This window comes from Rhyacophila brunnea, unplaced genomic scaffold (assembly GCF_057557595.1).
Source record: "Rhyacophila brunnea isolate RB1 unplaced genomic scaffold, BYU_Rbru_1.0 scaffold_10, whole genome shotgun sequence".
NCBI classification, from domain to species: Eukaryota; Metazoa; Arthropoda; class Insecta; order Trichoptera; family Rhyacophilidae; genus Rhyacophila; species Rhyacophila brunnea.
This window is the reverse complement of record NW_028232752.1, coordinates 21,434,759-21,447,127: the sequence shown is the minus strand read 5'-3', so window position 1 is coordinate 21,447,127 and position 12,369 is coordinate 21,434,759. Positions and strand designations below refer to the sequence as shown.

At 30.7% G+C, this 12,369-nt stretch overlaps 1 protein-coding gene across 8 annotated transcripts in view; it reads right to left on the bottom strand.

Annotated features, from left to right (window-relative positions):
• The window catches only part of pHCl-1 (pH-sensitive chloride channel 1), a 269,845-nt gene that overhangs the window by 185,896 nt on the left and 71,580 nt on the right, over positions 1-12,369 (bottom strand). For 2 of the 8 annotated variants that reach the window (XM_085952313.1, XM_085952346.1), the window contains exon 1: positions 11,398-11,643. The exons of 4 other annotated variants lie outside the window; for them this stretch is intronic. The gene's annotated coding sequence lies outside the window, so the exon portion shown is untranslated. Of the gene's footprint in view, positions 1-10,023; positions 10,092-11,397; positions 11,644-12,369 lie in introns of those variants that run through there. 2 more of the 8 variants (XM_085952321.1, XM_085952338.1) reach the window with 2 other exon arrangements.

Sequence of the window (12,369 nt, the reverse complement as noted above, 5' to 3'; positions counted from 1 at the left end):
GTATGCGTTCCTATACCATTCATCCGAGTGCAATGAAATTTTGATCAAGTGTTGTGCTTACGCCCGCAAAGGTTTCTGAATTGATACAACTATTTTCATCTTCTTTTTCTTCTATTCTATCTTCTTCTATTCGTATGCGTTCTTATACCATTCGTCCGATTGCGATGAAACTTTTGTCCGTTGTTGTACGCACACCTGCAAAGGTTTCTGAATTAGTCCAACCATCTTCTTCTATTCGTATGCGTTCCTATACCATTAATTCGATTGCAATGAAACTTTGGTGAGTTGTCGTGCGCATGCCCACGAAGATTTCTGAATTAGAAAGTCATCATCTTCTTCTATTCTTATGCGTTCCTATACCATTCATCCGATTGCGATGAAACTTTTGTCCGTTGTTGTGCGCACATCTGCGAAGGTTTCTGAATTAACATTATATAAAATACAAAGTTTGTTTTTTGTTTGTTCCATCCAATTTTGATTTTTCTACTGACTACATATTAATCACGTTAACAACGTTTTCATATTTTGGATTCGATTTTAATTTAGTGTTCTTTTGTTTGACCTTTACTCCTATTAGAATTATTTTCATATTGCCATATTGTATTACACAGATATTTTAATATTAAAAAAATAATTACCTCTTATTATTTTTTAAATATCTAAGATAAATATAACCACGAAGCGACCCTGTGCAAAGCCGGGTACTTCAGTTAGTATTTGTATACAAAAAACATAGCAGTTGAGTAACTTGAAATGTTTCATAATATCCATATACATAGTTAGATTCATTAATATTTAAGGCAAAAAAACAAATTCACACAATATGACCATTATAGATTTGCGTAATGCAAAATAAATGATTTTTTGTGTATTATCTCTGAATGGGTAAAAATCGTAGTGGCAGCTTCATAATTATGCATTCTAAATAATTCTGACGGTGACGTAATAATATGTTTTATTGAAAATAGCAACAACTTCATTTGTCGAGCTTTTAGATCGAACAAATTCATTGACGCGTAATCTAGGGTTTTTCAGTGCTATATCCTCGTTAGCCTTACGGTAAATGCAAGTTATAAACACACAATGTCATATTATCTACATAAATGAGGGGGGATTACTTCTATTCTATATGCTATAATTTATATGGTATAAATGTTATATTATATTATTAGTATACAAAAATATTTAAAAATATCTTTTCAGATATTATACCTATAAGAATGATATAAGGAATTTATAATGACTCGCCAACATTTTTACGAAAATAGAAACTGGCGTTTTTGTTATTAAGCCCCTCATAATTAATATATATGCGTCTATGGGCTAACGATACGCGGTTAGATCTAATAATAATAAATTGCACGTTGCTTGTTCCCATTTTGATAGCTCCGATTACCGGAATTTGTCTAAATTTGATAATTGAAGTTGAGAAGAGCAACGCTTTTCAAAGATCTATAGTTTTTCTTGACTGGTGAAGTAAGTATTAAGTTATAACGAATTTCACACAATACTAAATAGATTTTTAAGATACAAATTGTAGAACGATTAGACAAGTTAAAAAGAAGATTAACGATAAAACAACAACTAACCGTTTTTTAACTGTTAGCGATCGATAACTATGAACTAAAAAGCGTAGCGGGTAGATTGATGCTCTGTCACTGCTAATTTGATTTTAATTTCTCAGTTTTCTATTTCTTATGTCTGCCTATTACAAAGCAAGACGGGCCATTTTCTTAATGGCCACCCGGAAAATGATCGGCGAGAATAATATTTGAGGAAAAATAATAATTTTCCAGAAATGAGAATTTATTGGAGTGTAATAAAGAACTAAATTTACATTTCACCCTCCCTAAAGAGACTGGCATATATTTAAATATTTTACAAAATTCATATAGCGCAAAATATCTAATCGGGATATTTCTATCGCGTATTTATGTCTCAAGAGAGTACCGAAAGGTCATCAGACATAATAATAATCAGAGAATTAATAAATTTATGAGCCATTTTGTTACCTTAATAAAATTGATAATATCTGTAACATTAAAAAAATATATATTGTAATATTTTGTTCACACCTGACCGTCAAATCTAGCAATAGCCAGAGCTATTCTATACGAGCAGGCGGAGCAGGTAAAACGTCACGGCTCACTTGCACCATCAAATAAAACTATTGATTTATAATAATTAGTCCAGTGTTTCCCAACATTATTTGTGCCATGCCATTCAACGCTTGAAAAATCTCCATGCTATCAAAATGTTATAGTAAGTTACTTAACAAATTCTGAAAAAAGTGAATTGCTTCAAATAAAAAATGCAAATAGACAATACTATTTTACAACGTTTTTCTTAGCTCGTATTCTTATTTATCTGGTGGTTGTTTGTCCGGTACAAATTTTGCAATTGATTTTTAACTAACTTTTCGACTAGCTAGACATTTGAAACTTTTAGAATATATCAGAACACGATGCCAATACATTTTTTTAATACCTTTTGCCGTCTTTAAGTAGAATAGATTTCATTTTCAGTTAATTCTGTTTTGTATGAAAAGTTATTTCGGAAGAAATCCGTAGAAAGTAAAACTATTATTGGTTGCCAAGTGGGTCCTAGCAACTAAATTATTAATATTAATATATACGTGCGATACTCAAGAAATCAATATGAAGTGCCAAAATGACATTTCAGTATATTTATTCAGTATTTCTATCAAGTACAAATTTTTTTGATCGTTTAAGCTAGAAAATTTGAAAATTCTTGTAATTATTTAATGTAACTTTCGTAAGTAAATATGTATATAATGTTACATGTACAACTTGGAAGAAAATTAATGCAATACTTGTGCTTGATGTGAACTTCAAAGAGTTTTTATGTGAGGTACTAATTTTGTCAATTTTAATCTCCACGGTTTGTGATATCAATAACAAATCATTTACAGCAAGCACTAAAACCGTATTCAACTAAATATGATGATGGAAATGGCCACAGTAATTTTCTTGTTAAATTTGTAATAATTGGGTAAGTACCTATTTTGTTCGTCTTGACACAAAGCCACGTAATTGTATTTTCTATGTTGACGGTTTTTAACGTAAAAACATGTAATATTAATGTTTTGTGCATTGCCCCCCAAAACATTAAAATTGCCCCACGTTGGGAAATACTGAATTAGTCTATCTACACGATGGTTTTGCTGATCGCGTAAAGCGGGTGGTCCGAACGCCTCGGGAGGCCATAGCAAGTGGTTATATCTATTTCGTCATACATGATCAGTCACAATGTTTATCTTCTGCGAGATTAGTCGCGTTTTGACGGTTAAATTTTACTGGCAGCCCATATCGGTATTTTACCTAATCGTGTATAATCGGCCTAAGTAGAGTGTACAATGGAGAATTTTTGAATTGTTGATTTTGGCGCCAGTTTTGAATTTTATAGATGCTACTAAATTGGTTACTCAGTGAACTAAAAACAGTCACCGCTAAAAATGGAACCGGTTATAATTAACCTTTCGGTTTCGGAAGTGCTATTAATAAACGAACTTAACCGAATGGCGATACTAGCTGTTACAATAAATGTAATGTAATATTACTGAAACAGCAGTTTGCATTGTATTTTGAGTGCATACGATTGAAAAATTCCATTGTATCCTGTAATGTTGGTAACATTAACTATATGTCATTACTTAGGTGTAAATACATAAGCATTATTTATATTACAATAATATAAAATTTAATAGAAGCGAGTAGCAAAGTATTTGGATTTGAACATAAATGCCTTCAAAAACAGTGAACATAGTTAGAAATATTGGGCCCCTATGAAAAATCATGCAAGGACTCATTTTTTCTCTCGTCCACACTCTATGCCGAGAGTGGCAAGTTAACTTTCTTTTCAATTATTTTTCAGATATCCACGCGATTTATTTTTAATCTATTTTTTTTATGAAAGGTATAACAATGAAACCCCGATTCAACGTTTTTGAAGGGACTGACAAAAAACGTAAAAAGAGAAAAAACGTATATGAAAAATATATACTTATTTAATATTTCATAGTTTACTAGAGCCTCATGAGTGTTGGTTTTATAATATTCGATGCATGGCAGAGTTCTTCCGGGAATATTATCTATAAGAGATCTTGGCAATACGTTTGACAGTAAACTAACGTTGAGTTATCGTTTGTAAAACGGCACTGCAAATATTGGGCTTCGTATTTTCGGATATTACTGAATTAAAAATTCTTTACAATTCCTTATTTAGAAACCGACTTGAGAGTGGATCTATAATTTGGCCTCACATCAGTTGAAGTACAACCTTATGGTGGGGGGTTGACTTTTTCTTAGAAAGTTTACATACTATAGTCTCTAATTGCTAGAAGATATATATATTTGAACACGCATTTTTTTCAACTTATACGCAGTGCAGTGTAAATGAGAACTCTGCCATTCTAGGTAGTTTTCACCTGTATCACTTGTCCCAGAGCATTTGTAGTTTGTTATCTCAATGTGTATAATTAACACTGGTAATGCCGATTCGAAGGGCAATAACTGTGTGGAACCGAATCACTTCGAAAGTTGATATATTACACCTACGTGAGAATGAGTTTAGGTAGACGTTATTTTATATATTATTTTTAATAAGGTCTACTTAGGTCATTTTGTGTTGTACACAATATGTTCTTTTTTAAGATGTTGTATCGAGAGATTTTTTTACGAGAAATGGATGTTAACCACTAGCTCAACCTATTAAGGCCATACTCCGGGTCAAATACACATTGAAAACTAACATCATATGAATTTTGCCAGATCCGGGATTCAAACCGGGGACCCTTGACATTATAAACCGACGCGGTAACCGCTCGGCCATTGTGGGCGTTTTATATACTTTATAATTTTACTCTATTGTTTTTTTGTATACTTATTATTAATACCGATTAATTTGTAAAGTTTATTATATTATTTGAAAATAAATTGGATTCATCTAACAGCGAACCGAAAGTACCTGAGATGATGAGAATGACATTTTAAAAGGAAATCATATTTATATTACATTGCGATATAGGTACGCATGTATATTTTTTCACGTAAGTTAGTTGAGAGGATACCACACAATATGTATACCTACTGATCAGACGATAATATTTCCACCAAACTCCACCGACGACGGGCGTCTTTCGTTTGAGATTTCGTTCTCTCGTATAAAAAAGCGTCGTGCTTACGCCTTCTTAATATGCGTTATGCGACATAAATATTTAAATATGAAGTGAAAATATAATACACACAGATAAAAAAAACCACGTACTACATAATATATTATTATAGGTACTAATATCAACGATGACAAAATATAATGATTCAAATATCAACACTACATTTTTTTGATACTTATCTTTTAATAGAATATTTTTTTCATTATATCTAAATACATTCAACATGATATATTACGAGTATATTGAGATATTTAGCATATTGCAGAACGTGCGAACTGTGGATGTTTCATGTATATATATATATTGTGAATTAAAAATTCCATTTACAATTTATTGTTTGAATATTACCATAAAATACTACTTACATATACGAAAATATACTGCCTCAAATTCCACACCATTTATATTTAGCCAATACGGCAATTATTAGAATAAAAAATATCAACACTTATTTTGATGTCGTGTATTAAATATTTACATATTTCCAAAAACAGCGTACAGCTGTTGTTGAATTGATTTATTTTGTGGCACAAGTAATTTTTAAATTAAATTTACTAGTATATAATTATACTCGTATAACATAAAAAAGCCACATTAATAGAGTTATTATAGAAATTCTAGTAAAAAAATTGGACTAAACGAATTTCGAACACACGTTTTTTGATTGTCGAGTGAGGGCTCTGATCACTATTTTACCAACCCAAGTACGATGTATTTATTTGTCGTATTCTCATATTCCGTTAATAAATGAATGTCATCTTTGTAACGTAAATCAAAGTAACACTCATATTACTAATTCTGATTCATATATTTTTGGCGTCAGGATAGTTAGGTACACATTTAGATTTGACGAGATTCTTCTAAAGAGATACAAATTTACTCACTAGTAATTCATGATGACCTGTATAATATGTAGTAAATAGTAAGCTATACAAAACCAGTCGTCCGATCAATATTGATCTATGAATCGGAATGCTGGGTCTTATCAAAAAAATACGACTGGAATTTGGATATCTTTGAAAGAAATATATTGAAAAGGGTGTTTGGAGTCATATGAAAAAAATATGGCACATGTGAACGAATGTATATCCACGAAATATACGCATTGTACAATGAACCCTTCGTGGTCTCACTTGGGCGGCTCCGTTGGCCAAGTCCTGTCTCAAGGATGGAAAACTACCAAACACCCAAGAGACTCCTCTTCAATAGAAGGGAAAGGAAAATGAGCGTCGAAGGAGCCAGACTACGGAGGTTTAATTGAGTAAAAAGAGACACAGCTTTTCTGATGTTAAGTCTGTAGAGAAAGTTTTCTGTACGCTTAGAGAAGTGAAGGCGCTTACCTTAATGGTTGTGGTACGGAAGATGATTTGTAGCAAGTGATTTAAATATTTTATATATTATTTATAGTAAATATACGCAAAATTTAAGAATACAATATTTTTAAATCTTAAGAATAGTTTTGAATAAAATACAATTAATTAATAAATATATTTTAAATAATACACAACAATTGTCGCATATAATTATTTCCGTAAAAGTCATGTGAATGTGAAAAATATAACTAAAACCAATGTGTTGAAGAAAACCTTTTTCTATGTAGATGAAGTTTAAACGTTTGAAATTGAAGGCATAATAGAAATTTTGGTATACTAATTAGGTTAGTTACAAATGAATTCGTATAGCAAGTCATTTCAAGATAACTTCTCATTTCTCCTAAGACATTTATTTAACAAATTTGTAAGGCGCATGAAAATACAACCCATCACGATCTGTCTTCCGCATTATTATTTAGTTTAAAAATCTTGTATAACTTCACACGAGTAATAATACAATGAATATCAAAAAGTAACAGCCATTTGCTAGAGTAATTAAATCAGAAATGCCAACTTAGCGATGTTAATATCTGTACAGTTTACCAACATTCGATAAATACGTTCGAAATTCATAATGGATTCTTTATATTCATTCAGATTAGATCACTTATATTTATTGATTAATATTTATAGGTGTGCTACGAAATTGTGGAAATAAAAGTGGAAACGTATAAAAGTAACCTATTAAACACGAATCTCTGTCTATTTTCAGGTAGTCTTTGAAATAAATCAGGTCATTTTTGTCACCACCGTCGTCTTTCCCGAATCTTTTTGTATCTCCTGCAATCTTATGGACGACATAAATCTAAAGGTATAGAACATTTCTCTTTTAGCCACGTCTATATGTATATAGATCACGTGTCCTACGGAATGAAGTTGCAAATTGCGTTACGTTGTACGAAAAAAGCCATTTCTTGTTCAATTTAAAACTTTGTATACATTTTTTCAGATTTATCATGTTGCTTACTGACGCTTTTGTTTTATTTTATTCTTTTATACCCACCACTACCCTTTCATTTTTTGGGTTAATATATTTACTGTACGTGTACAAACTCCTATCATAATATTACAGACCTACATATACATATCAGTGGCTTGAGACTGAAAACCCCAAATGTAAGAGAATAATATTTATCGGGAAAACCTAATTTCTATATTACAGGCATATTCAGTACGTCGATCGCAATATAGGAATTTTGTAGTGAAAATGTAATGTAATCTGATTCTATTCAAATTTGGAAGAGAAAGCAATAATTATTTCTATTTGTATTTCCTTAACCAGCTAGCGTGAAAATCGTTTTTTTTTTAAATAAACCTTGACGAGCCCCACGTGATCTCGTTGTATCACTTGATTCGCATTGACTGCATTACGCACGGTCTGCCGCAGAAGTAAGAGAAAGAGGAGATATAAATGTATACGCTTTAAACTGAGGCGTAGTTTCTTCTTACCGTTACGCAATATGCTCTTTACACAGTAAGATCATTGTTTGACGATTATTGGCCAAAAGGAACCCCGCGTGATCTTGTCGTATCACTTGATTTGCATTGACTGTATCACTCACGATATACCGCAGAGTTGAGAGAAAGATGAGGTATAAATATATACGGTTTAAACTAGGGCGTAGTTTCATCTTACCGTCTAACGGTATGCTCTTTGCACAGTAAGATAACGGTTTGATTATTAGTGCAATTAGTGGCCAAAAGGGAGACTAATTGTTAAATAATTGTCTTCAGCCATATAGAATAGCGGAATAATGAAGGAAAGTCGTAGATCACAGCCAGCTTAAAGTAGGACATCATTATTCTAGATATACTGAGAACAGTGCAGACGACAAGGAAATACCTTTAGATTAAGAAAACGTATACAATATATTATATTATATAAATAAATGAAAAATAGAAAAATAATATTAATAATTATAAAACGAATAAGCTATATTTTAGTAATAATGTAGATATGCATTGGTGATATTATTAGAATTTATATATTATACTAGTGTAAGAAAGTACAGATATGTGAAAAAGAAAATAATAAATAAAGATATACATTTGAAATACGATCACGGTAGATTATACAACATAGTAGAAATGGCGCGTTTAAAAGCAACAAGCGAGTTTTTAAATGGTGGAGAAATAACCAACATAATTATTACAAGAACGTTAAGATATTTTATCAACAATAGCTACCATGGCTTATTTGAAGTTTGGCTCTTTTATTAAACTATAATAATTAAAGAACGCCGCAAGAAAATCGAAAGATATAAGGCATAGAAAATTGGTTGATATTATATTTTTGGAGAACTGGAAAACTATCATGATTTTGATAACAATATAAAAATAGTAAAAAATAATAATACAGTGCTTTTATTTAAGCCATAGATTTTATTGAACACGAAATCCTTATATGTACTATAATATTATGTATCTATAATATGTTTTGTCAATATCTGGCTTTGTTCGGATTTGTAGTATTTTTGAAAATAATGAAAAGTTGTTTGGAAGATAAATGTAATGCTTCAAATCTTCAGCACCATCTAAAGCTATATTTTTTTCTCAAAATTTGAACAACGTTTTTTTTCTGAATAGCATTCTCCAAGAAACACGATGATAATCATCCTAATCTCATTGACTACACACCATCGTGTTTTTATTTGATATTTAGCTTTCGCACATGAAATGTTATATTTATTAAAAGCTATTTTGGCAGTACATTTCAGATTTCCAGCAATTACGCATTATAAATACAGAGCGACGAAAGAAATGAAGAGGATGCCCATATGATCCTATTAGGATCAGACATAGTCGAAAGAAAGAAGAATAATATTAAGTCAGCTGTCAAATCGTCGATCTAGCAGCGCTCGAAATGGAAAAGTTTACGAACCGGAGCGCTCGAAAATTTTCTGAGGATATTAACATGGTTATCAAATTTTATGGGTATTTTATAAACATAAATGTGATAGATTTTATGTTATATGGCGTATCTAGCTCAGACGGTCAACATATTTTAACCACGAGACGGAGCGATAACTTAACAGATTCCACGAACCGGAACGGCGCTCCGGTGCGCTCCGGTCCATTTCCAGCCCTGCGATCTAGGGATGGAAGGTTATATGAAGATATGGTGAGGCAGGCTGGTAATCACTTCACATCATACCTATAATAACCCCTCTACTTTTAATACATCTATGTCGTCGATACATCTGTTTTACGAACAATATAAAAACAGAAGATGATCGTTTAATTAATATAATAGATTTTCTTACGTAATTCATTTTGTTTGATAGTGAGAACACCTTCAAAAATTATAACGTGGATTCCTACATTATGTTTAAAACAATTCATAAGGCATCTAGAGAATTATTTGATAAAGTGCATGTAAATGACCATTCTAATAACTGGGGAGTTATTAAAAGAATAAATTATATTGTAATATAGTTATAATTAGGAAAAACTTACCTATTGAACTTCTTTGCAATACAACGATGTCTTAAGTCTATTGACTTTGACAATTTTTCACAAACTCCCTAGCCAACGCGATTTTATTAAAGACACTGAAAATTTGATGGCATTCAGCCAATTTTACGAACGAACGATAGCAAAACACGAGTGCTAAAAAAACACTAACGATAAAATTGGTGTTATGACATTTCTTATATATTCAGATAAAAGTATGAATATCTTAATGAGTGTATTCTTTCTGGAAGCACGTGGTTAACAATAATATAAATAGTTAGCACCTGTATCACGAGAGAATGAAACCAAAACACTTTCCTTTCGTTAATAAGAAAGCGAAAGTATATATTTTTCTTAATCAAGTGACTGTTTCATTCGCATACAAGATTCAAAAGGATGTAAACAGTCTTGTTAAAAGAAAATTCTAAGAAAAATATGAGACGTGAAAAACGTGATATCTCTTAGATCTAAATATTTCGGGAGGGAGGAATGTTATAAAAGGAGTGTTCTGTATTCATAAATGTTTCTTCCACTTTTGTGTGATAGTTTAAAACATAATTAAAGTGTTGTTATTATTTTACTTACTGTTAAAATTGAGATTACACATAAAGATATCACTCATTTAATCGAGGATATTTTTAAAAAGAGTAAGTTAAAACAGTTCTTAAAATATGTCATATTTGGCTGTCAAAATTAACTTATATATACCTAGGTACTTAATTTATAATTCTACATACACTACTACATATTATCTACATTACCGGTGTATGAAAATGACAGAATGCAGTTTACCCTGGCAACTTGTCATAATATATTATATTTACATCATATTTAACAACCAAACAAATATATTATTAAAGTGATAATACCAGGACATTTTATTACTAATTACTAAATTAACTTAAGTTAGTAATTTATATTTGGCAGCTAAACTATTAACGAATTTTAGCGTGGGAACATCGTGTGCCCATAAACTTGAAATTTGATTTGAACGTGCTAAATGCGAACACAATGCGTTGTAGGTATTTATTGACGTTTTAAATAAATTCAGATTTTTTGGATTGATTGTGTATTGGATAACTCATTTCTATCTAAACGCCACTTTGCTTTGTTGATTTTTAAAAATGATTTATACACTCTCTAAAATATTTAATTTTGTTTAAAAACAAATTTACACTTTCAGAGATAACTCATGTTCAAAATCGGTTTTTATAGAATATTTTTACGTTAAAATATATATTTATTTCTGTAATGTACTTATTGTATTGTTGTACTGAAAAATAGTACTTTGAAAAATAATAAATACGCAATTTTCATTCAATAAATAAAATTATATATTAATAATATGAGAAATAACTTAAAATTTCTTTTAAATACCTGTAATCCTGCTTTTCACTTTAATTCTGTAAGTATAGTATCACAAAACTTTCTTTCTGCTTATAACAGTAATCTTTTTTGGGTTATTTAACTGAGTTATTTAAATAATTATACAATTAAACTCTGTATTAAGGAAATCTTAAGAATGAGAAAAAAAACAACAATGAAAAGAATATAATAATATAAAGTTATGCCGTTTTTTGTGGGCACCGTCGACCGGCGAGCGCGTATAATGTATTTTGACTCGCTAACCAAGCTGGTAGAAAGGTGCCACCAATGTTACGAAATGTAATAATCTGCCAAAAACTCCGGAATCTATTTCTAAAAGTATAATTTGTCACTGTACAATTTGCGAACTTTGCTTTACTATCGACGGATATCGGCCGAGTTAATAACATTACGATATTTTGCAAAAGGCGTCAAGCAAAATTAAAATTCGATTATGACTTTACGCCAACGCCAGTGTAAACTATCGCAAGCTTATCAAATATATTTTAATATAGTTATTATGACACTAACAAAATTTAATAAAATAAACTAAATATTATGTAATACAGCAATAATAATGAAAATTCGCATGTTTAATATTCTCCATTTAATAAAATATATTAATATATATAATAATATGTTGATTTTACACGATAGAATCCCATTTTGCTAACAATAAGAAGCCAAAATACAGTTAATCATATAATTTCGTGTCAGTAATATTGATAGCAATTTTGTATTATAAACCCATCATCAGTAGAACTTTATTCGCAGAAATAATCGTCTATATATAAGTCAGTGGTTAACTTTAAAAACTGGACACGTCCATATATGCCGAAAATGAGTTATTATCGGAATATCATTCTATAACCTCATACACACTTTGTTGACTTTCAAAAATAGCCACAAAACACCAATTTCATATTGAAAAGAGGTTTCAAAAAGTAAGTTGACATTCAAATAAGGACACGTCCAACGTTGTTT